Here is a 24,140-nt window from a genome sequence, read left to right on the forward strand (position 1 = left end):
TGTTGACAGAAACCAAAGAATCTGGGTCTAGAGGGTCCCTTATTGCATGGACCCTGGGAGGACAGGAAGTTATGGAGGCCTCTGAATGGAGAGAGGAAGCCAGGTCCCTGAGTGAAGCAAATCCAGGAAGTAAACTACCTGAGAAGATATCAGGAGGATATGGACCTGAATTGCCAAGGTTTGTTTCAATACCTTTTCTCATTCCAAATAAATGTTCGTTTGCAAAGCTTGATTCTGTAGGGCTTTCTGAAATAGCCCTCCCTCCCGCTCCCCACACCATTGTATAAGCTGCAGGTCCCAGAAGAATCTTCATCCACTTCTGGCTGAGGTCTCTGAGCTCACCAGAGCAGGATATGACAGCAGAGGTATAAATTTGTCAGGAGAAGGGAGACAGGGGCTCAGTGAAACAGTAAATCCTCATCTAACATGGCAGAAAGTCAATAGATAAATCAAGAAATTGCAATATAAGCTTATTTTCTTAGTGACAAGGGGGTGACCACAAGAAGGACTAAACTGAAAAAATGATATAAGGGACTATGTGTGGTAAGCAAGTGAGACGGGCCTGTTGCTTTCATTTTAAGAACATCTAGATACCTTTACTTCATAAAAAAAAAGTGTCCATGTTTTACTTGTATGTTTAATTCAATCTTAAAAATGTAAAAGTAAACGGGAATGAAAATGAGGAAATTTTAAAAAGGAGAATAAAGAGAAAATGTGCGAAAACATAACCCAAAAGAGCATGCCATAGTCAGGGGAAGCAGCAGGAGGGAGGGGTGTGGGCGGGAGGCGTGGCTTGGGCCGAAGGGGCGGGATGCAGGGGGCCTGTCCCCTTAGGCCCCGCCCCAGTGAAGAGGGGGTGCCGATGTCCCTGTGACTCCGCCCACATTGGGGAGCCGGGGAGTGGGGGCAGGCCGGGGCGCCTTAGGCCCGCCCCCCGCGCGGGGAGGGGCGGACTCGCCGGGACTGGCGGCGGCGCTCGGCCTAAGGTCGGGAGAGCTGTCCGGGTTGGGCCCCGGGTGCAGGCCCGCGCGCGCGGCCTAGGCCCGAGTCCTCGGCGGCCCCCGGGGCTCACCGAGTGCCTGTCTTGTGGAGCCTCGCGACGTGCAGGTAAGCGCAGCCTGGCCAGCCCTGCGAGACCTCTGCCTTCGCGCTCAGAGGCCGAGCCCCCAATCCCGAGCAGGCACTGGGGTGACAGGTGGCAGCGTGCTGCGCAGCTCGGGAGTCTGTCCCGGTCCCCCAGAGCGCCTCCCCCCTACCCTCACGCGCAGCTCATTGTCACCCCAGAATTATCAACCCGACCCCCCTACTGCTGTGGCTCTGACTCCAGCCCAAAGGAGTCGAGTTCGGATCCCACCTTCAGCTCTCCTGCTTCAATAGATACAAATAAGTTTCCAACAAATACTTAACCGTGTGTGAGACGCTCGCTCATGGTGCTGGCCAAGGAATGTGGTGCCCGCCCTCGCGAACCTGACTGTGTAATGGGAGAACCCCACAGCCTGAAGATATGAGCAACAGAGGTGTTCAGGTTTTGACTGTGGAAGTTTTGGGAGAGCTTTTAACCGGTGGCCCCCTTCTGTAAAGGATGCTGGAGCTGACTCTTCAGTGAGAATCCGAAAGTTCCAGTGTGGACAACAGAGCACACATTTTCTTTGGGAGAGACTAGCTTGTTTGAAAAAAGGAAGGTCAGTGGGACTCCTACAGATTGCTGGAGGAAAGCAAGTTCCGTAACTCTCTGTAAAATGGGCCCTTCTGACTGCTGGATGCTTGAGCTGTTGAATGTAAATCCTTAATGGTGTTAAAGGTGTGCAGTGAGTGAAGTAAAGGTGAAGACTAAACAGGGTGCCTGTCTTGGAGCAGACTCACTTCCCCTCTCTGTGTCTTCCCTTTCCTTGTCTGGGTAGAATCTCTCAAACTCTCTGCTGTCTAAAATGATGACAGGTTTGACCATTCACTCTTGAGACATTTAACTACTGCCCGCTGAACACTGGCTTTGAGCGTTCAGAGAGAAGTCAGAACTCCTGAACCGACAGTTCGGCCCCATGGGCTTTGGGAGCCAGGGATGGCTCTGACCCCTGGCCTTGCTCTGGAAAGCCCCTCTGCCTGCTGCCTGATACAGAAAGTGCCACCTGTTGCTTCCAGCTCCATGAGCCCCCTTTTTTCCTCTCTTCTCCACCCCCCCTCCCCATCACAAGTCTCCCCAACTGAGCATCAGTTTCTTCCTTACTTTCACAAAATCTTCCTAGAGGCAACATTGCTGCTGGGCTATTGCTGAAGATCCCTCAGATCTTGAAACCCCAAAGATTTAGGAGAGTTCTTTGGAAACACTGTCAACTTATTGGCTTCAATTGATCCCACTTTCTATGACTGTTAACTCACTGGTGTTGACTCAGGATTTGTTCCATGAAAGTGGGACAACACAGTTAAGAGAAGAGTCTGATATGGTTTGTGAATAGTGGTTAAAAAAAAAAAAAGGGTAGATGTTAACAGAAGGGTGCTGGAGGGGGAGACAGGGCCTCTGTGCAGCCCTGTTGCCCCTCGCAGGCTGTGGCAATATCAGCAGCCTCAGAGAGAAGGGAAGTACTAGGCCAGGCAATCACAAACTTGGATTCGGATTCTTACCTATCACGCCCCAGCTCTGTGACAGACCTGGGCAGGTCATTGTGGTCTGACTGTGCAAGCTTAACATAGTACTGGCATATGGTTGGCCCTGAAGAAATGTTTAGCTCCCTCCTTCCTCAAAATGAACTAAAATAGAAATAATAATAGCGCCTAACTCCAAGGTTTATCATGGAGATTTAATCAGTTCATGTCCTTAAAATACATAGAGCAGTGCCTGAATTGTAGGAAGTTACTGTTACTACATTTGCTATTATTCTGTATTCTAGGCAAAAATTGGTGAAACAAGATAGGCAGAGGTTGGGATGTGGCGGTGAGTGGGGTGACTCTGAGGGACTGTGCAGGGTGATTAGCTGTGGGAGTTAAGTTATCTGCTGCATTGGTTTTACCCGAAAGCATCAGCCTGGCAGGAAGAAGGGTGTTCTCTACGTGATAACAGGCCTCTGGACAGCCACACTGTCAGAGGCCTGGAGAGCTGGCATGTCTTTGAAGACTCAACCCAAAGAAAATGCAGCAGAACTGTATTATCTCCCAAGTAGTCTTGGGAGAAAAATAGGATTGAAAAGCTCTAAAAAGTTTTTTATTGGGACTATGTCCTAACCCCCAGCTGGGTGTGGGTTTCCTGTTACCCTGGCCTAGTTTTTTTTTTTAAGATTTATTTATGTATTTATTTATTTATTTATTTATTTATTTATTTATTTATTTATTTATTTATGCAAGCACTGGGTACAGTCAGAAGCACAGGAGGGTGAGAGAATTCACCAGAGCCAGAGCGGGGAGCAGAGCAGGCAGAAGGACCGAAGTACACTGCTGAGGGGAGCAGCGGACCGCAGGAGAGGTCTGCGGGCCATGTGGGACCCTCCTCCAGTGACCGGGGAGCAGCTGGGGATCAAACTGGCACTGTAGAGCCTGCGGGCAGCTTCGCAACCCAGCGCTCAACCCCTGTGCCACCGGGGAGGCCCATCCCTGGCCTAGTTTTGACCCCTGCGCTGCCCTCTAATGCATGTGGGAGTTGCCCAAGACTAGTCTTGGAGCTGTGGAATCCAGTTCTGTAAGCCCTGCAGTTGACAGAGTAGTGAGCCTAAAATGAATGAATGAACATGAACACTCAAGGCTAACTAACTTCTCTGTGTTTAAGTGTGCTACTTAAAGAAAAAAGTATGAAGATAGGGAAAGATCACTAGGTTTTTAACCACTTGCTACGTGCCAAGCATTTTTATGTAGGTTGCAGCTTAGTGGTAAACAGCCCAGCTTTGAAATCAGGTGAAATTGCCTTTGACCTCGTCTGTGTCATAGAAGCTGTTACCTCAGTTGGCATCTATAAATTAGGAATCATTGTACCTATAGGTATTTCACAATTCAGAAGACTGTTATAAGCATTCAGTAATACTCTTAAGTATATGAAGTACTGCCCTCAACACATAGCACTTGGTATGTTAAGTGTTAAGTGAAAAATAGCTGCTATTTATTTATTAATCCTCCCAATAATTTCCACTGGGATGAAGAAATGGAAGACCATAGACACAGATGGGAGGTGTTGATTCTGAACTTAGTCCCATCTGGAAGCAAAGACTCTCTGCAGACACTAACTAGACAGCTTGTGTGAAATGAAGTAAACTTTATGTGCATTTCATTCATTACTTAAAGTACTTGACTATGTGAAATCTTAAAAGGAAAAAAAACTGCAAAATGATAATTTATGTGCCTTTCAAGTTCAGGTATTTTATCTTCTAGATAAATCTTCCATGCATCTATGTTAAACCACTTTGGGCTGTCGAATCTCTTAAATAAAGTGGCTTGTCCTGACCACTGTCTGTCTTTGCTCGTTTATCATAATTCCCTAGTAAAGGCAGACAGATCACATTTTGCAGGGCAGGCCTTGGGACAGGAGCTCCTGCCCCATGATTCTAGCTGTGCAGTTCTGCATGTGGTGTTTAACAAACTGTAGTGGACATAGACCCGCCGCACCAACCTAGGAACTAGGAATAGAGAAACATTCTGCACCTAGTATGAGTTTGGGGAAATCAGCTCCCAGGAAATCCAGGGTTCTCAGTGATGACTTTGGGGTGAAAGTGCTTGGGCAAGTGTGGCAGTGTCTCCTGGAACCAGAGCTACTTGTCCTTTCCACCCACGTGTGCGTGTGTGTGCCTCCTGCTCAATTAAGGTCTGACCCACATCTCTGTGTCTCCCTGTTGCCCCCGCCTCTGTAGAGAGCTGTCCCTAAAACTGGAGCAAAGGCAGAGTCACTGCCTGTTGCAGAAAAGACTTTCTGAATCCACCTTGTTATCCCATAGTCCCAGGGGGTACCTCTCAGCTTGCTGGGCCTGCCCTTCTCCAGCTCCCCTGGAGTTGCCTTCTCTTCTGGACTGTGAGCACTTCCACTGTGGGACCAAGTGTTCCTATTACCCAGCACTGTGCCTGGCTCCTTGTCCTCCCTCCTTCTCTTCTGTCTATAAATTCTTAAGTAGTCCTGCAGATTAGCATGCTAACAAAAATGATACAATCTCAACCCTTCATGTAATAATAGCCTGCAGACATTATGAGGTAAATTGTTAATTAAAACAGAATTAAGCACACAAAACACACACACAGTGTTAAATTATAAACTGGACTAACTGCCATGAAGGTGTGCCATGAGAATGTGTAAAGTTAGAACAGATAGGGAAATATAGTAGTATCAATGTAGATAGAGTAGGGCTATAAATGTTGTCTGGGGGCTTATATTCATTATTTATGTAACTTTGAAGACCGCTGGGTAGTATTTTTCTATAAATTTTAGTAAACAGTGTTTATGCTGCCAAGGTAATTTTATTAAGAATGTGTTCTTTTAAAAGTAATTGTGCTTTGCAACAGAAATGGGACAATAATGCTCATACTCCAACTACTTAACCCTTTATGGCTGCTGTCTGCTCCGGTGCTCCAGCATCACTCGTCTTTTCTAGGGTGGCAGGAGCAAGCAGTGCAGCTCATCTGAGGCTAGACTTGGTGCAGGGGACCCTGGAACTCTCTCCCTTTGGAGGACAGAGTGTATTAAGAGCCTATTGTTTCCTTTGACTCCCCGGACACACCAGGTTGAGGATCCAGCGTGGATTTTACCATGTCATAGTGGGCAGAGCTCACTGCTCTTGTCAGAAGGGCGGGCTACTGTCTGCCTCCAGCTGTGGTGGGTAGAGCTGGGAGTGATCCTAACCCCGCAGAGCCAGGCTGTCTCAGCACAGTCCTTCTCCAGGAGCCAGTGGTCCTCCCGAAGGATACACGTCTGCCTTTCAACCCATTTGGTTCCACTGAGAACAAGGGGAAAATCACACTGAAAGACCCGTTTTTTTTTTTTTTTTTTTTTTTTTTTGGGACCCTCGCTGGTGGCCGGGGAACGAACCTGCGCTGCAGAGGCTGTGGGTAGCCTCGCAGCCCAGTGCTCAACCGCTGCACCACCAGGGGAGGCCCTGAAAGACTCGTTTTAAAGAAGACATGATCCAAATAGCCCCAGGAAACTTTCTTTCTCTATGACTGAATATTATTAGAGAGTTATTTTATTTGTTTGGCCAGAGCTGTTGACAAAATACATCTTCAATTCCCACCAGATGTAGACCTTATTACTAGAGATGAGCTGCCGCCTTTCCCGAAGCAAAGGAAGGAAACGAGCATCGTGGTGCAGAAAATGAAAAGCCCCCTCCCGCTTCTTGGTGGGGTGGGTTTAACCACTGTATTCCCAGGGCACAGCATTTATAGAATTGTAATCATGTGGCTCTGAGCCATGGAGAAAAGAAGTGGCTCTGGAAATTTCCCTTCCATAAGGCTGACATACAGTGATGGTATTTATGCCTCTTGAAAGTGCATGTTAAGTGGTAGGTATTTATGAAACAGGTTCTGAGGAGTAAATGTGTCCATCAGTCAACATGGAACTTTTTAGAGCTCCTAAGACGGTTTTAAATTAGAGTCAATCTTCTTTCCTGCTGCCCCCCTTCCATCAGCCCCCTCCCATGCTTCCTCTCATAAAAATCAACTGTCAAGACAGGATGCAGCCCAGTAGGAGTGTTGGAACTGACTGGTAGCAGCAGAGTTAACCTGTTAAAGGCAGTGTGGAATTTAGTTCCTTGTTCCCGTCCTTCCCACCTAGACATTGTGTTTTGAAGAGAGGCAAATGTGGAGCGAAGTTGTCCAGCGCCTTCAGCCTGATTGCAGCCTAACCCCACTCACCAGCAGCTCCACTCAGCCAGTGTGATGGTGCAAAAGGTTTGCAATAGTAGGGCTGGGGGTGAAAGGTGATGAAAACAAGAGGTGCACACTAACTAGAATCTGGGCTCAATAAATGGGAGATAATGAAACGTCAGCCCCAGTGAGGGGATCACACCAGACCAAGAGCAGGCTTGAAAAGGCAGGAGAAGTTTCTCTGAGCAGGTGACCATGAAGACAGAATGCCTGCTGCAGGAATTAGTGTGTAGGAGTCTAACCTGAAATCAGTGCAGGCTTTCAAATGTGCATTTTAAATAACATAAATAGGTATTTATTACATGAGCCCTTTACTTAGTATCAAAAACTGCTTTTCTTTTTAATTCTCCCTTCTGGCCTTCATCTGGGGAACTTTTATGATGCTACTGGTCATTCTTCTCATAATTTTTTTTTTTGAGAAACAGTGTTGGTGTCTGTAGCACACTTTATATTTTGTGAGTAATCAGAGGACTGCAAATGATAAGAGGTTTCTGACATCACTGAAATGCCACTCATTACCCTTTGGCTTCCTCTGGGAATCCATCTCAAGAAAATAATGTGAAAGGTGAAAAGAGCTACTGTATAAAGATGCCTTATTATTTATAATAGTGAAAACTTAGACCTGAATACATGGTATAGGAGGATAGGCCAATAATAACAGAAGACCAGGTTGATAGAATATTATACGGTACTTAAAATGTGAAGTGCCATGGAAACCATTACATGCACAGTGGACAGATAACCATGACATTTAAGATGGAAAACAGTCTGCAAGGGAAGACACAAAATGGAACAATAGTTGCATGTGAATATTGGAACTAGGGATCTTTTTGTTTTCATATTTCAAACATTTTATATTGTTTTATTACTGATGGAACTGTTTTTTCATTCTAAAATGGTCTTTATGTGGTTTGCAGTTTTAAGGGTAGTGCATCAGTGACCTTATCCTGAATTCACTCTTCCAATTAACAATCTCTAAAGCCAGACTTAGCTCCATGGTTTGGACTAAGGGTCACATTCTGGGTCCCCTGGTTGGATGGCCTGCAGATGTGCTCACTTTGGCCCTGGAGGCTCAGAATCTCAGGATTTTTAAGTTAGGAAGGCTGTTGTCTCTCCCTGCACTGCAGCCTCCTATCCCTCTGCATCCTTCCACTAGTCACTAGTGGAAAGGGGTCTCAGTTTCAACGTTTGGGTTGGTCTCAGCAGCCTCTGCTACACACACACACACACACACACACACACACACACACACACACACACACACACACATGCACACATACACCCTAGGTTTTCAGTTGCCTGGGGCAGTTCCCTGCTAGTACCACTGGGACTGGATTTTAAGTTTTTAATACCAGCTCTCCTTGTGTTGGCTCTGTATCTCTGTATCCTCTGCCGGTTTGTGCTGACCAGGGCTTAGTACATCACCAACTATATGTTGTAAAGCACCAGTTCTCAAATTTACTCAGTTGACCAAACCTGGGGAAATCATGATCTGTGTCTTTATTTGAGACCAAGATTTGCTTCTGTGTGCTTTTGAGGGAGGAGATCCCAGGAACCATTAGCAGGAAGTGGGGAAATGTACCAGAGAGGCATAGCATCAAGCAGGTCACCAGTGTGGAGCTGTGGTGTTTTAACCTGTGGGATCTCCACCAGCTTTCACAGAGTCTGCCTTATATGGGTATATATTAACCTCCACTGTCCATCACTGGCTGAGCATTGCTCCTACAGGGAGGTTAATTCTCAGGGACTTCTAGAAGCCTGTGACCACCAGGTGAGACCAGGGCAAAGGAATGTTTTGATGCTAGTGTGGGCTCAGTCTCCCCCTAAAAGCTAGATGGCCTTTTCCCAAGATGTCCAGAGTAGACCTATTGCAATGCTTGTTACCCTAGTATGATGTTGAAATACCAGTCAAGGCCCTGTGAGCCTCAGAAGAAATGGTTCCATTACTGAAAGAATACACATTACCTAAATTTAGGAATATCTCCAGAAACAACCATTTATCCGAGAAACTTAGGCAGGGCAGACATCTAGGTGCACAGTTTTTCACCCCCTGCTTATGATTTAAGATCCCCTCTTCTGTAACGCCTCAGGCTCCTGTCCCATTTCTTAGCTCAAAAGACTGGTCTTTCAGTCATCTGATGTTAATTTGTTTGTTCATCCAACCTTAGAAGAGCCCAGAAGGGTGAGGGCATTTTCCCCTGCACTCCAGCACTGGCAGGTGAAGTCATGTTGACTTCCCAAGGGATGAGAGCTAGGGCACAGCACTGATGCTGTCTGCCGCGACATTCTTCCCTAAACAACACTGCACACGTTGAGAGACCCATTTACATCTGCATAACGTCGTATCCAGTTCCAAAAGCTTAAGAAAAAATCATGGGGAAAAAACTTTAAATAAGAAATATATTCCCATATTTTTTTCTATGAGTTGGGATAGACTACCTATATTTGATGTAAGGGCCAGCACAGCAGTGTTGTAAGGCTGTGCAGTTTGACACAACACTTTAAAGAGTGTATAATAAGATTGATCTTTGTTGTTGTAATGTTTTCCTTTCTCTTGTAGCTTGATTTTTCCTGTTATTTCTCAAGTCCATAAAGATGATCTTAAAAGAAAAATTCATTGGGAGAAAACATTTAACCTCATTTGTATCAACCCACGATTGTATCTCCATGGTTTAATATTAATATTGGATTCACTATACTGACACTAATAGCAGAGGATGGGAGAGAATTTCTGTAGTTATGGCTTTAGGCATGGTGATAAATGTTTTGTAGTCATTGCCTTTATATAGAAACACTCCATCTCCAATTAAAGATTTAGTGAGCTCTTCATCAAAATATCTATTAGCAATCGAGGCATACAGTATGGTTGTGCTGACATTTCAACTTAATTCACTCTGTAGTTTTGTGGGTCCCATCCATTTTATGTGCTTGTTTTATTTTTCCTATGCATGGAGGGGGAATAACAGAAGAAATTTGGGGCATACTGCAGATTCTGCAAACATTTTCCATGTATTTATTAAGTCTATTAGAATGTTTGTCACTACAAATGAAGGCCTTGCTCTAAAAGATGGTTTTGAATTGTCCATGTCACAAGTTCAATAGGGCTTGGTAGCTCAAATTTATATGCTTTGGGTTATGGATGTTTCAGAATTTGTATAGAAAGCGTTCAAGACTCCAGTGTTTTAGAGATATGAGACCTTAAAAAGCATGTGGTTCAGCATGCATTCCATAAAGACAGAGGCTGGCAAATAGCTTCTGCTCATGTGTGGTGCCCTTGTCCTGGGTCTGGCAGACATCACTCAGTGACTCCTGAGCCTTTATCCTCTATAGATTGCTCCCTGCAGCCCTTGCATCAGTATTGGCTCACGAGATGAAGAAGCTATTGTGACCAAAGACAGGCTGCCCCAGGATGTGCCCAAATGGCAGCTGATTATGAGAGAGAAGATTCAAGAATAATGTTTTGCTTAATTATCTCCATAAGCAGAAAATCTGGGATGGTCCAGGAGGTAGGAGACAGCCTTACTGCCTTATCTCTCAAGGCTAAGGCTTGCAAGGTCTGTTTTTCATTTTCAACACATATGTAGATGAACCCTGCAAAATTCCTTTTTCCTCAGATTCTTTGTCCTGTTTTCTCTTCTCAATGCATTGTCCTCCTGCAAGAGCCTATGTACTTCGTTGGAACCACCAGAAGGCAGGTTCATATTCTATAGCCCAGTGCATATAATTAAAGTTTGTCTTCTCTTGCTAATCTCCCTCATGTCAATTTAATTCTTCTCCAGCCTAGGACATAGAAGGGTAGAAGAAGATTAGCTTCCTCCCCAACAAAGCCTGTGCACTCCCCAGGCGCTGGCTGGCATGCCTTTGTGCTCTTCCTTGCCATTGCTGTGAATGGTTAACAAAGGAATCGTTCATAGTCTCTCTACAAAAGAGAAAAAAAAAAAAGGTGAATTCAGGAGACAATTGGTTTGATCACCTTGTGCCTTTTTAGTCACCTCTCTGTCCTGCAGATGATAGTTACTCAACTTAGCGAAGTTTGTGGTTCTTCCTTTTTCCTTTCTATTATTTTGCATTTTCCCCCTTCCTCCTTTTTTCCTCTTATGTTGCTCAGCAGGAAATCCAAAATTATTTATTTGGTCTCATGAAGTTTGGTTGAAGTAATTTGTATTAATGGGAATACACTGAAATTTTCATGTTTTTCTACCACTTTGGGAAGACTGCTTGGCTACAGGTCTCCAAGGTCACCAGCAGCCTCCACATGCCAAATCTGATGGCCTTTCTCTGTGGGAGTTCTGTGCAGGATTTGATACCACTGACCTGCCCACCTCTTCAACCTTCTTTCTTGGATTTTCCTCCTTTGACTTCTCTCCCTGTTCCCTTTCCATTGCTGGCATTGGCTGTGGGTCATCGCCAGGGTCTTCTCTTGGCCCCTCTTGTCAGTGTCCTCTGTCTAGCCCCATTTCCCACACCCCTGGTTTAACCTGTCACCTCTACATACCACCCTCCCTGGCTGCATCTCCCATCACACCTTCCCCATACAGAGCCCAGCTCTTTGTATCCAGCAGCTTTGGATCCAGATAGCGCTTCCTGTGGTTCCCACTGGTGTCTAGAATCAGTATGCTTCATTTGTTCTAGACTATTCTTGCTTTCATAGAGCCAACACAATACTTGCCCCTCTCAGATCATTTCTTCTACTTCCTGGGAATCAGAAGCAAACTGTTTTCAGCTTAGAAAACTTCACTCCTGGAAAATCAAGTGTAAGACAAGGGCAAGACCCAGAACAACTTAAATCATAGTGGCTTAAAAGAAAACAGTCATGGGCCTCCCTGGTGGCGCAGTGGTTGAGCGCTGGGTTGCAAAGCTGCCCGCAGCCTCTGCAGCGCCGGTTCCATCCCCGGCTGCTCCCTGGCCACCAGAAGAGGGTCCCACATGGCGCGCAGACCTCTCTGCCACCCGCTGCTCCCCTCAGCAGTGTACTTCGATCCCTCTGCCTGCTCTGCTCCCCGCTCTGGCTCTGGTGAATTCTCTCACCCTCCCACACTTCTGGCTGTACCCAGTGCTTATATAAATAAATAAATAAATCTTTAAAAAAAAAAAAAAAAAAAAAAAGAAAAGAAAACAGTCATTTTGCTATTATCTCTCCCATTGCTGGGGGTTGACTGGGCTCAGGGAAGCAGGTCTTGCTCTGGGTCTCTTATTCAGTGGCAGTCACATGGTGCCAGGTGGAGCCATCTCTGGGCATCCTCACTCAGTACCTGGCATGGGAACTCCTTGGCTGCTGGCTGGGATGCCTTGTCCTGGGGCCTGCTTCCTCCCCGTGTAGCAGCCAGGTTCTAAGAACAGTTATCCAGAGAAGACCATGGAGCAGCTGTGTGACCTTTCATAACTACCTCCTGGAAGTGTCGTAGCATCACATTTGCCATAGTTACTACTCTGCCCAGTTTCAAGAAAACAGAATGCAGACCCACCGCTCATGAAAGTGTGTGACCATCACATTGTGACTCAGTTGGGTAGTACCTCCTGCCACAGTTTCCAGGCATGTCTAATAATTCCTTTGAGAAGTGCTTTAGATGCCTCAGAAGCTCTATGTTTTGTTTAATTTCTTTTTTGGACAGGTAATCTATTTACATGGTTGGAAAATTAAGGAAAAACAAATATAAATGTACACAATGGCAATATTCTTTCTCATCATGTATCCCATACTTCTACCTCCCAGAAACAACCACTCTTATGTTTCTTTATATTCTTTCAGAGCTTGTTAACACACCGAAGTTTCTCTCCCTCCCTCCCATCCTTCTTCCCTTGCTTCCTCCCTTTTCTCTCAGTCTCCCTCCCCTGCTGCTCTTCTCCTCTTACCTACTCCTTCCTTCCTCCTCTCCCCACCCCCTCCATATCCACCTCCCCCCCAAAGAGCAGCACTTTCTGTAGTGTGGCTTTATCTTAGTTTGCTCTGAATCAGTGATCTCCATGGGTATGACGCAGTGTACATTCCTTCACTATCACAGACACTGCCACCGTGACTAACATACATGTGTCATTACTCAGGTGAGGAAATAAACTAGGAAGCCTTCCTAGAAAGCCATGGCTAGTCTGTGCCTCTTTTTCACATCTCAACCTATCGCAGCACTAATCAGACTTCCTCTCACCAGACCGCAGGCTCCCAGAGGCCATGGTAGCACATGTCCACACTGACTCATACAGGGAGCTCTGTGTCTGCACTGTCCAGAAGTGCCTGTGTCAAGGTGGGAAGGAGGCGGAGGTGAAGGAGAGGTGACTGAGTCCAGTTTTCTGGGTGTCCCTCTTCCTCTAATTTTGTTTATAGCCACATCTTGATGGCAGCTACTACTTCAGGCCTGTGTGGTTCCTCCCTCAGACTGTCACTGAAACTGGAATCTGATCTGTTCTGCCTGGCTTCATGGTTCCAAGTTTTGCGTAGTCTCCCAATGAGCTCAGGACTGCTCTCTGACTGCTTGTCCCAGCCAAAAATAGTACCAGGATGGGTTGTTTTGGGGAAGGTGTGGGTGGTGGTTATCACTGATGATAACAGTCTGCTAAAAAGCAGTAAATGGAATTCTTCCCTGGTTGAAGAAGTATTCTTAACCCACATACTTTTACTGATTCTGTTAGGAATTGTATTCCTTAAAGAATAGAGATTGTTTTGTTAAATTAAGGAGGCAAACTCTACCTCCACACGAAGAGTGAGAGCTATACTCATCCCTTCAAAGAAGGCTGGTGTGGGATGGTGTGTGTAAGAAATAGAAATTGCACTCAGACTGTGTTAAGCAGAACTAGGAAGATGGCTATAGTGGAAAAGTTTCAGGGTGTCAGGCATAGCTGGATCCAGGTGTTCAGTGATGGTACTAGGTATCACTCCTTGGTCTTTTAGCAAGTCCAGCAACTGCTTAGGCTTCCCTCACTAAGGTAGGAATGATGGCAGTTACGGGCTCATATGGAGTTTATAACTCGTGGTATCAAAGAAAGTCACTCTTTTGTCCAGTGTCCATATTGAAAAGGGACTCTGATTTGTCCTACAGCAAAATGTTTCCACTCCTGGATCAATCACTTTTTTCCAGGAAGTTGAGATTAGATTAACAGACCTTCCAGAATCATATGGCAGTGGAATGAAGCATAAGGAGTGATGGCAGAGCAGAGCAGTTTTCACAACAGAGGGATGCAGGACTGACCCGAGGACCTGGAATTCAGACAGGTGAGAAAGCTTGAATTTCAGACTGTGAAGAGTACCCAAATTGGAGATAGTAGCAGCCTGGAATTCAGAAATGGTTCAATGTGCTAATCTCTATACTTTTGGATATGTTAAAAAATTTCAGGAATAAAAAGTGCATTAAAAAAAAGAAGATGTGTTTTTTTCTGCATTGGTTTGGGAACACACAACAAATAAGTCTACATAAATCTGTATATTTACTGTGTGCTCTTCTTAAGAACTCTGTTTTTCTCTTCATTAGACGAGGAAGCCTTAATCCTCACTCCCCTCTAAGCTGAGGGCTAGGAGACAAACACATGATAGTTGACCTAAAGCTTGTGCAGTGTGCTGGCAGAGGTTGGGGTAAGTCAGTCGGAAAGCCTTAAGTCCCTGTCCTGATGGGTCCCAGGAGAAAATCTTCCCAAGAAAAACTTTCAGCCAGGGGAAGAAAGGATATCCGTGCCATGACCAAGTTTGCATCTCTTGCTCTCATGGTCAGCACTTGAGCTGTGGTCAGTGGGGAGAGTCCAGGTGAGGGTTTCATGGGTCTACGGTGGGCTAGGCTGGGCAGATTCCTGGGGATGTCACATCATCAGACCTGATTCCGACTCTTCTGGTTGTACATTTGCCTTTGTTGACCTGTTTCTGTATAGGCATCCCTGACTCAGGTATCGCTGAGACCCCCTGCAGCATGCCCATAAGCTCCACAGGTTTTTCTTCCTGGTAGCATTGTTCCTTTGTTGTGTTATGATATATGAAAGAACCGTAGTATTTTCTCAGACATCTTCTCTAGCCCATACTACTAAATAGGAATTTCATTTATCACTGCAGATTCCCCAGTGTGTTTCCTTTGGCAAATTCTGTCATCTTTTGGATTTTCATGAAAGTTCATTTTTCCAACTCAGCATTGGAATAGCTAATCAGATTTCCCATTTCTCTCCCTTGATTGGGAGCCTTCTCTTTCTTTGCATTTCTCCTTATCAAAATTGCCAGCGCCCTGAAAATGTTTCTTCTTACTTTATCTTCTCAATATTTCCAAGGACTTTGCCAAATCTGTGGAACTGTATTGAGTATCTTTTAATATAGACATTACTGCTAACCGAGAAGCCAAGCCTGGCCAGGCACTGGTTTAAAGACAGCAATATCCTTCAACCAAAACTATTTCTCTCCTACAAGCCTTTGGACATATGAACTCATAATAGGTGACCTCTGAGCTGTAATTTCATAAATTCTTTTTTTTAAAAGATGTATTTATTTATGCATATAAGAACTGGAGTACAGGCCGGAGGTGTGGGGGTGCAAGAGGATTCACCAGAGACAGAGTGAGGAACAGAACAGGCAGACTGACTGAATACACTGCTGAGGGGAGCAGCAGGAGAGCCAGGAGAGGTCTGCTGCACCATGTGGGTTGCTTCCTGGCTGGCCGGGGATCGAACTCATGGTGCAGATGCTGCAGATAGCTTCATGGTTCTGTGCTTAACCCCTTGGGCCACCAGAGAGGCCCAATTTCATAAATTCTTAGTGAAATGAATTGTATCAGATCAATATATCTGTGGGTTCCTCACATTTTCTGAGCTGCGAGGGACTTTAAGATGAATCGGGTACAGCTCTGTTAGTGGAGGAAACATTCATTTTAACTGCATAGTCAATTCTCAATTAACAAGGGTAATGGAGTGGAAGGAGGTCAGTGATAATCAAAAATCATGGTGAAAATAAAATTATAGTCAACACTGGATTTTCTGGGGGCTGATTAACTGGTTTGTGGATTAATTGAGGTTAAGACACTATGGACCTTAGGATGTCATCACTTTGGTAATTGGTCAGCAGCTGCTCACCACCTGGCCTCCACCCACTGCACTGTTGTCAGGGAGGAGCCGGGCTTTCCAGGGGCTGGCTCAGGCGAAGTTGCTGACCTTGGCTGCATCAGTACCGTAGTGGTGCAGCAGACCTCAGTCTTAGGAGCTGAAGGAAAGCTACTTTTAGGGCTTGTCATGCCCACCCCTTGTACAGTGGTTCTCAGAACCACTTTGGGTCCCATCTGGTTTGGTGGGTCAGAGTGAGGCCTAAGAATCTGCATGTCTAATAGGTGATGTTGATATTGCCAGCCCAGGGGCCACACCTTGAGAACTTAGACTTTCTAAACCATTATTTTTATCCTGTTGCATATTAAAATCGACTGGGGGAGCTTTCAAATCATTAAGGCATGGATACACCTTGGCCAGTTACATGAGAGGTTCTGGAGGGGGACCAGGTGTTTTCAAGGCTCCTGGGTGGTTTTAATGCACAGCCAATACTGATCGCCACTGGTCTAGATGTTTCCCACACATCGTCAGCAGCATACGAGTATCCTGACTTTTTTTATTTCCTTACCTCCTTGTTTAATATTTTCTTTAAATAAAGCATTTTTAATTTAAATACATTTACTTAAAAAGCAAACTATACATCCCTTCATGGAGGAAAACTGGTTTCATGGGCCAGAAATGGGATGTGTCTGTGAAAACAAATAGATTCAAGTTCTTGTTTAGAATCATCTCGCAATCCCATCACACTTTGGGAGTCTCTACTCTGACTGCTTTACACTCTTTTTTTTTTTTTTTTTCCACAAAATGATAGCAGCTACTATTTCTGTTCTTCATACCCTCTCCTGGAATCAGACAAGGCTGTGCTAACTGTGAGTACAGCTGATTGTCTCATTATAAAAGAACAGGTCAGAATGCAAATGAGCGTGACTTCATTACAGAATAACCTTGATTGGGTGATAATCTTTACTTTTAAAAATCGGTATTCATCGTAGAAAACTGTGGCACAGCCAATGAATAGAATACTATGCAGCAACAAAAAGGAATAAGCCACTGACATACACACCACCCAGATGTATCTCACAGATATAATGCTGAGTAAAAGCCAGATAATACAGAAACTGTAACAATCCCTTTATGTTTGGTTCCTAAAACAAACAAAAGTAGTCTATGGTGGAAAAATTTTAATTTAGTGGTTGCTTGGAGGAAGGAGGACAGGGAGACTGAGTGGGAATGGACTTGAGAAGAATTTCTGGGTTGATGGGATGTTCTCTATCTTGATAGGAGTTGTAGTTACCCAGGTGCATGCCTTTGTCAAAACTCATCAAAAGGGGCCTCCCCGGTGGCGCAGCGGTTGAGCGCTGGGTTGCAAAGCTGCCCGCAGCCTCTGCAGCGCCGGTTCGATCCCCAGCTGCTCCCGGCCACCAGAGGAGGGTCCCACATGGCGCGCAGACCTCTCCTGCCGCCCGCTGCTCCCCTCAGCAGTGTACTTTGGTCCTTCTGCCTGCTCTGCTCTGGCTCTGGTGAATTCTCTCACCCTCCCGCGCTTCTGACTGTGCCCAGTGCTTATATAAATAAATAAATAAATATTTTAAAAAAAAAAAAAACTCATCAAAAGGTGCCCTCAGAATTTGTGTATTCCACTGTACATTTTTTTAAAGTTAAAAAAGAAATGCTGATCAAATATTGAACTCCAGTTAATGATATGCTCGCTGAAGTGTTTAGAGACAGACACAGATACTTGCAACTTACTTTGTAAGGCATCAAAAAAAAAAAAAAAAAAAAAGCTGGATTGATGAATTGATAGCAGGATAGATATATAATAAAACAAACAAAATAAAATAAAATATTTATGGTAGAATCAAGGTGGAGGCTATCCAAGTGCTCATTTTTAAATTCTTTTAACTTTGCTGTGTGTTTGAAAACCTTTCATATTTAAAAATGGGGAAAATTCAACATATACATTTAAAACAACAAACAAGTGCTTTACCCACATGCCCGAGGCTTCTAGCACTTGCCACACCAAGGGGTTTGCTAAGGTCAGGTCTGCAGAAGTCAGATGGGTGGGTAGCTCTGAGGGTTAGCTGGGGTAGGAGGGTGGGAAACTTAAGAGAGCTTCCTATACTGGGAGAGGCGTGTGGCTCCCCTGTGCTGAGCCCCACTGCAGAGGGAGAAACTCAAAGGCATTTCCTTACTGCCCAATACCACCTCCTGTCCTGGAGGTTCCTTTGGAGGGGCACTGTGGCAGCAAGCCCTTGGAGGAACTGTACAGAAACTGTTAGATGTGCCCTGCAAATACCACTTGGGTCCTGCCACAGAAAGAGGGGGTACAAGTGGGTAAGGGAGGGAGAGGCTCCCAGGCTTCTCCAACCAGCAGAACTACAGAATATGCCTTCCCTGCATCTCACTGGGCATTCTGAGATCTGTGACTGGGGGGGAAAGTGGGGGTAGTGGGATTTGAGCTTACCGGCATGGGGTTTGGACAGTTGCAGTGGGCAAGAACAGCCTTCAGATTTGGTATTGGGCTCTCTAGGATGTCCCACAGCACAGAGCAAGGACCTGAGGTGCCTCTCTGGACTGCAGGTGCCCCTCCTGAGTGGAGATCATTGCTATTGAGGGAAGAGTGCCTGCACAGTAACCTGCTCTTACCTGCCCTTACGCAGGCGAGAATCTTGAGATACACAGGAAGGAGGACAATTTACTCTTGAGGGAAGAATTTATGATTGATGTCTAAAAGGTGGTTAATATGCGGGTTCTATCTATTGTTTCCTGCAAAAATGAATGAGCCAGTGAGCACATCTTGAATACCAATGGGGGCTTGAAGGGGAGGAGCAGTCTGGGCTGTCTGGGCCCCTGTTGGTGTCTGTGCCTTCAAGGCAGTGGGGAGTGAAATGACAGGGCCTCTTTGGTCAGACAGAGATTGCCTCTGCTCTGTGCTTCCTACTATAATGCTTGGTCTTTAAAGGAGCCCAAGGCGGGAGGGGATGGGGAATGGGTAAGAACAAAGAAGGAAGGAAGCACAATGGTCTATGGTGGTGGAATGTGGGTGGTGGGTGCAGGGCAGTGGTAATACCAGATGGGGAGACCCCAATGTGACCTAAGTTAAAAATAAATAAATAAATGAATAAGATAAAGAATAAAAGGAGATCTGTCTAAAGAACCAGAGATGAAAAGTATGTGGCCGTCATCCAAGTTTCAGCTGAGGAAAGACGACTCTCAGAAATGGCTTGTCTTGCATTATCCATTTCAAGATAAAATAACCTTTACATCATGTTCGTTTATCTGAAAAAGAAATTGTCTCAAAGAGAAATAAATCTCCTCTTGTATAGAAAAAATAAAAATAAAGGAGCCCACAACTCAGTGTCCCCCTCAGACACCAGATCACGTTGCATGTGCGGACATTAGCAGTAACGCAAAGGACAGTGGCGCACCAGGCACGGTACCGGCGCTGCCAGAATGTGAGACCTAAAAAGCGCCCAGTACATAGAACATCCATAACTTAGCTATTGTCATTAGTACTATTATTATAGATTTTTATTATTATAATTTATTATTGTTGAGGGTTTAAAATGTGGAAAGAGAACAGGATCTGGAACTTCCACAGCTACAAGGACAGCAGTTTTTCCTTTGACCACAATGGCATTTTGAACCTTTCAGTAGCTGCTGCTTTTGTCTGACACTGCCTCCCCTCCCCCATAGGGAGAACACCTTGAGACCAGAAACTGTGTCCTCCACACCCTTTCCCAGGGACTGAGTTTTGTGGCGCATATTTTAGAATTCAGATGGTTAATGTGGTGTCTTGATACGCAAGTCACCCCAGTAATAAAACTGTCTCATTATTGGAGCTGCACTTTTCAAAACAAAGCCACCAACAGCACCTTCAAAGCCAAGGTTCTCATTTACATACTACACTGTCAATTAATGTTGCATGCCAATTAAGCGGGGCATTAAGCTGCCAAAGAGGTCTGCAACTCTGCATGCTAGCATCCTCTTCTCTGCAGTTGGCGACCTGAATTCAGTGTCTCCCATCCATTCCCAAGGCTCTTCCTGACCAGCCAGCCTTCCCGACCAGGACAGTAAGGCAGCCAGACACAGCCCTGCACCAGGTCTCAGTTAGGAGAGGCATTCATGATGTGAGTTTACATGACTGGATCCTTGCAGAAGTCCAGTCGCCGTATGACCAAACATTTCAACTGCTTCGATGCACTCAGCTAGTGACAAGCCCATCGTTTGAAATTCCTCCTAGAAGCGAAAAAGAGTAAGAGTGTCCCAGACTTCAAAGTAGCCCAATTTTCAAGGAGCCATTCTCGAGAGCCATTGCACCAGCCTTTCTACCACCAGCTGAGTTCTTCTCCAGTTTGCTGTAATAGGGGCCATGTTTTAGGTAGACCTATGGGTTGAGCAAATGCACCCATTCAAATGGCCTGGTCTTACAGAGCCCACAGCTTGCATTTCATTTTTCAAACTCTTGCTATTATATTGCCATTGGCAAAAGATGCAGCGGTGCTTTAATTCTTCCCTCCCTCTGTGGCTTGGGCACTTTAGTAATTTAAAAGTGCTTCTTTTCCTTCTTCATCTAGAGAAGTAAAAATAATTATAATAGAAAATGGGTAATTTGCAGCTACAATGCCAAGCCGATAATCAAAAACTTGTAAATGGAAACATGAGCATATGTTTATCACTTCTTGAAATTAGAATGCAATTGAAAGTAGCTGTGGCCTCAAAGAGAGGGCATTATGGAAAGGAAGGCAGGCTTAGTTGTTCGTTGGAGACCTGCCTGCTAATGAGGCTTTTAAGTTGCTGTTGCCTCAGGAGCAGTGAATAAAGAAAGGTGTCCCTGGGTGCTGCTCAGCTGTTCAAGGGACCCTCAGGTAATCACTTGTGGATTGATTGCTCCCCTGTGTAAAACCATACAAGGGCTCATCAGCCACCACTATCAAGTTCGACCTTGGCAACATAGAACACAAGGCCCTTGGCAAGCTGGCCCTGGAGAACCTTGTCCTCCCACCCTTAGCTACTCTCCTGATTCTCTTGTAGCCCCCCCATAAGCCCCCACAATTCCAGGCTTTGCCTGTGCTATTTCCTCTTCCCAAGTTGTTACCTACCTAACTCCTATTCAGTCTTCAAAACCCCAAACATCTGTTACCCCCTTTTGGCATTTTGTCATACCCCCTTTGCACCCCGCCCTCAGCCTAGCTGCCCTTCTAGTGCCCTCCTAGTGCCCTCCTAGTGCCCTCCTTTGTGCATAGACTCCCTCTGATTCCATTTCTGTCACCTCTCACTGCCACATACTGTGAAGATCAGTTAGCCCCCGCCCATGGCCAGACAGGAGAGCCCTCAAAGCAGGAACCCGATTACCCTTCCTTCTGGCTCTCTGGTTCCTGGCATTCTGCAAGACACATAGTAGCTACTGAGTGATGTTTCCTGAATGAAAAGATTATTAATGGCAGTCAAGGAGCTTGAAATGATTCTGAAGTTTGTCCTTAGAAAGCACTTATCACATCAAGTCATTGATAAAAGAAATTCCATAATGCATTTCACAGCCAACTGGGATATTTGGATCCTTTGTGTCCATGTTCATTTTTGTAATGAACTAAGGTGAATCGTGAGGTAGGGCCTGCCCGATTTTCAAGTCAATGCAGAATTGGCCTGAGAGACATCATAATTCTGTTTCTATCTTAAATCCTGCACGCCTCTGTGCCATAATCAGGACAGCAATGTGTTTACTGCTTTGCATCTTATTTTTGTGATATTATTGGAAGTATTGAAGGGCACACAAACACTTTCAACATGAAAAGGAGGTCAGTCTTATTAATGAAGCATTTGTGAGCACAGGAAGCAAGTTTATCTCCATTTATGCCCTTGCTCTGTAACCCAGCACCAAGCTCCTCTGCCTGATGGTGAGTGGGCACATCTGCCAGCTGCTGGCTTCTCATCTCTGCCCTTTGTCTCAGCCAGTTGCAGGCACAAGGCTGAGGAGGGGGCAGCATTCACATTTAAATCAACCTCAAGGCTTGAAGTTGACTTCCTTTTTATCTGTAGGTTAACTTGCTGAAGATGCCCTTTTTGCCTAAATTAGGTACCTCTCATGCCCCCAGCTGTGGGGAGATGGGAGTCAGGTGGGATTCCTGCCCCAAGAGTCTCACCCTTTTGACACTAAAGGCAAGTGGGGCTATCAGAGCCATCCTCAGCTTGACAGTAAGCCCACATGGGGCTCTGTGTGTGCTGTGTGCTCTCCCTTCTCCAGGCTCCATGACCTCTCCCCCTCCCCCACAGAGAGAGGGAAGGCATCCAAGCTGGGAGGTGGGGGAAGTGCCATTCACAAGCCCTGCTGGTCCCTCACTCCATCTCTCAGCTTGTCTCAAACTTCCTGAGCTGTGGCTCTTGAGGATGAACTAGAATGTCTCTGTGCCTTTGCCTGTGGTTCTGAAATACGGTCATGCCCTGCGTGTCATTGGAACAAGCTGCAGGCTGTGTGACTCTGGCAGTGAGTGAGCCCCTGTAGGGAGTGTTGTGGTAGCCTGGACTTGCTAGAGGAGTGTCCAGCTCCAGTGGGGCTTGTCTGTGAGGAGGCTCATTTCTTCATTCAGCCAGCATTTCCTAAGCCCAGAGTATATTCCAGTCCTGAGCTAGACACAGATACCGGGAGTACAACGAGCTGAGCCAGGTGGAGACAGGCTGTGACTCTCCACTGCCCCCTCTCCCCCAAGCCTGGGCTGAGCCCTTTGCTATCTCTTCTGCCCCCACCTCATGCCCTATATACCTACCAGTCAGTTGTGTTTGTTTCCAAACATGTTGGAAACAACTGGTTGTGCTTTGTAATAAGTGCATAACTTTATTAAATAGCATATAAACTGATGAATTATCAGTATAAAAGGAATCCGATTTTTTTGAATAATGAATTGAATGCTTTAAAGGGGGTCAAAATAGTGAGAATGGCTGCCCCTTCCCCAATCAGATATTGGCGAGAAAGCTAGACTGTAAAAGAATGGCCGTGCAGGAGACAGGGAATCTGCAAATCAAGACAGATTCTGCTCTCATGTTGCTTCTTGTGTGTCTTGGGCTCCCTCTCCACCTAAAAGCATGATGGGACTTGTCACTGATGGATGGGCTTTGAGAAAGCTCCAGTCCTCACTCCAGAAACCAGGCCTCACGTCATACCACCTCCTGATCTAGGTTTCCATTTAAAGCTAACGCTCACATTTTTTGAATGATTCCCTGCTTTGACCATTTGTTTCTGCTTTGTCAGCCAGTCAAGTTTGGTGAGAGGATTTCTGTGACATTGGGTGCCAAGTGATCTCTGGGGTGGGCTTGAGAACTGACTGCTGAGAACTGAGACATGGGGCCAGCGAGACCTACATCACAGTCCACCGCTCAGCCTGTCAGCAAGCATAGGCCCCAGCCTGATGACACAGGGAGCAGAGGGACAAACTCAGCACAAACTCAGATGTGTATTGGGAAGAAGCCAGGCATGGCAACAGGGAGCAGGAGAGGCTGTGATATAGCCATGAGGAAGAACCAATATTACAAAGGGGACAGAGAGCAAGGGAGGTCAGAGAGAACTAAGAAGTGGTGTGTACAGAATTGAGAGATGGATGTATGAGAGCGGGGTGATTGTGGGAGGAAAAAGAAGGGCCCCAGAATCAGTCCCACACGACCGACTGATGATGGTGCTGTTGATTTAGGGAAAATCAGAGAAGGTGTGATGGATAAACTGAGGGGTAGGGACATTCAGGTCAGGAGAAGAGCTTCAAGAAAAGGAGAGAAGAAAGGGCTTCTGGCCAGGTATGCCAAGGATGGGGATCCAAGATGGCCATGTCATTTATGTAGCATCAGCTGTGTACTAGGTTGAAGGTCGGCAATGCTGAGAAAAAACATGTTGGTCTCAGGCATGGAAGAGGAAGGACCGACCTGCCGGTGCTTGGTGCTGGGAGGGCAGGTAGCCCTGGGGTGGCCATTGGCAGGCTTGATACAGTGTGATAAGAGCCACTTCCCTGGAGAAACTATGCCTGTGGCCGGTTATAACCCGGGGGTGTCACATGGGGTGCAATGTGATAGTCCTAGACTGAGAGCCCAGAAAATCACTTTATGACGGGGAGTCAGGGAAGGTAGTAGGGGGAGAGGTCAGACTGAAAGGAAAACTTGAACGGGGTGTGGACACGGAAGGAGAAAGGGCTTGTGGTTTCAAATGTAGCCTTTCCTACTGTACACAGGACTCTGATTTAGGACAGTGGTAACTGAGCAACTGTGATAAATGATCTGTTTGATTGCTCAGAAAATAATGATTTCAACTCATAAGCATTTTTATGGCTTTTTAT

General features: G+C 45.7%; 1 protein-coding gene across 2 annotated transcripts in view; it reads left to right on the forward strand.

Annotated features, from left to right (window-relative positions):
* Window positions 1–1,010: 1,010 nt before the first annotated feature.
* NMNAT3 (nicotinamide nucleotide adenylyltransferase 3) overlaps window positions 1,011–24,140 on the forward strand; it is a 110,947-nt gene continuing 87,817 nt past the window's right edge. For both annotated transcript variants that reach the window (XM_037525886.2, XM_054700779.1), the window contains exon 1: window positions 1,011–1,107. The gene's annotated coding sequence lies outside the window, so the exon portion shown is untranslated. The remainder of the gene's footprint in view (window positions 1,108–24,140) is intronic.

Source organism: Talpa occidentalis, unplaced genomic scaffold, assembly GCF_014898055.3.
Source record: "Talpa occidentalis isolate TD23 unplaced genomic scaffold, MPIMG_talOcc4v2.1 talOcc4.4, whole genome shotgun sequence".
Classification (NCBI taxonomy): Eukaryota; Metazoa; Chordata; class Mammalia; order Eulipotyphla; family Talpidae; genus Talpa; species Talpa occidentalis.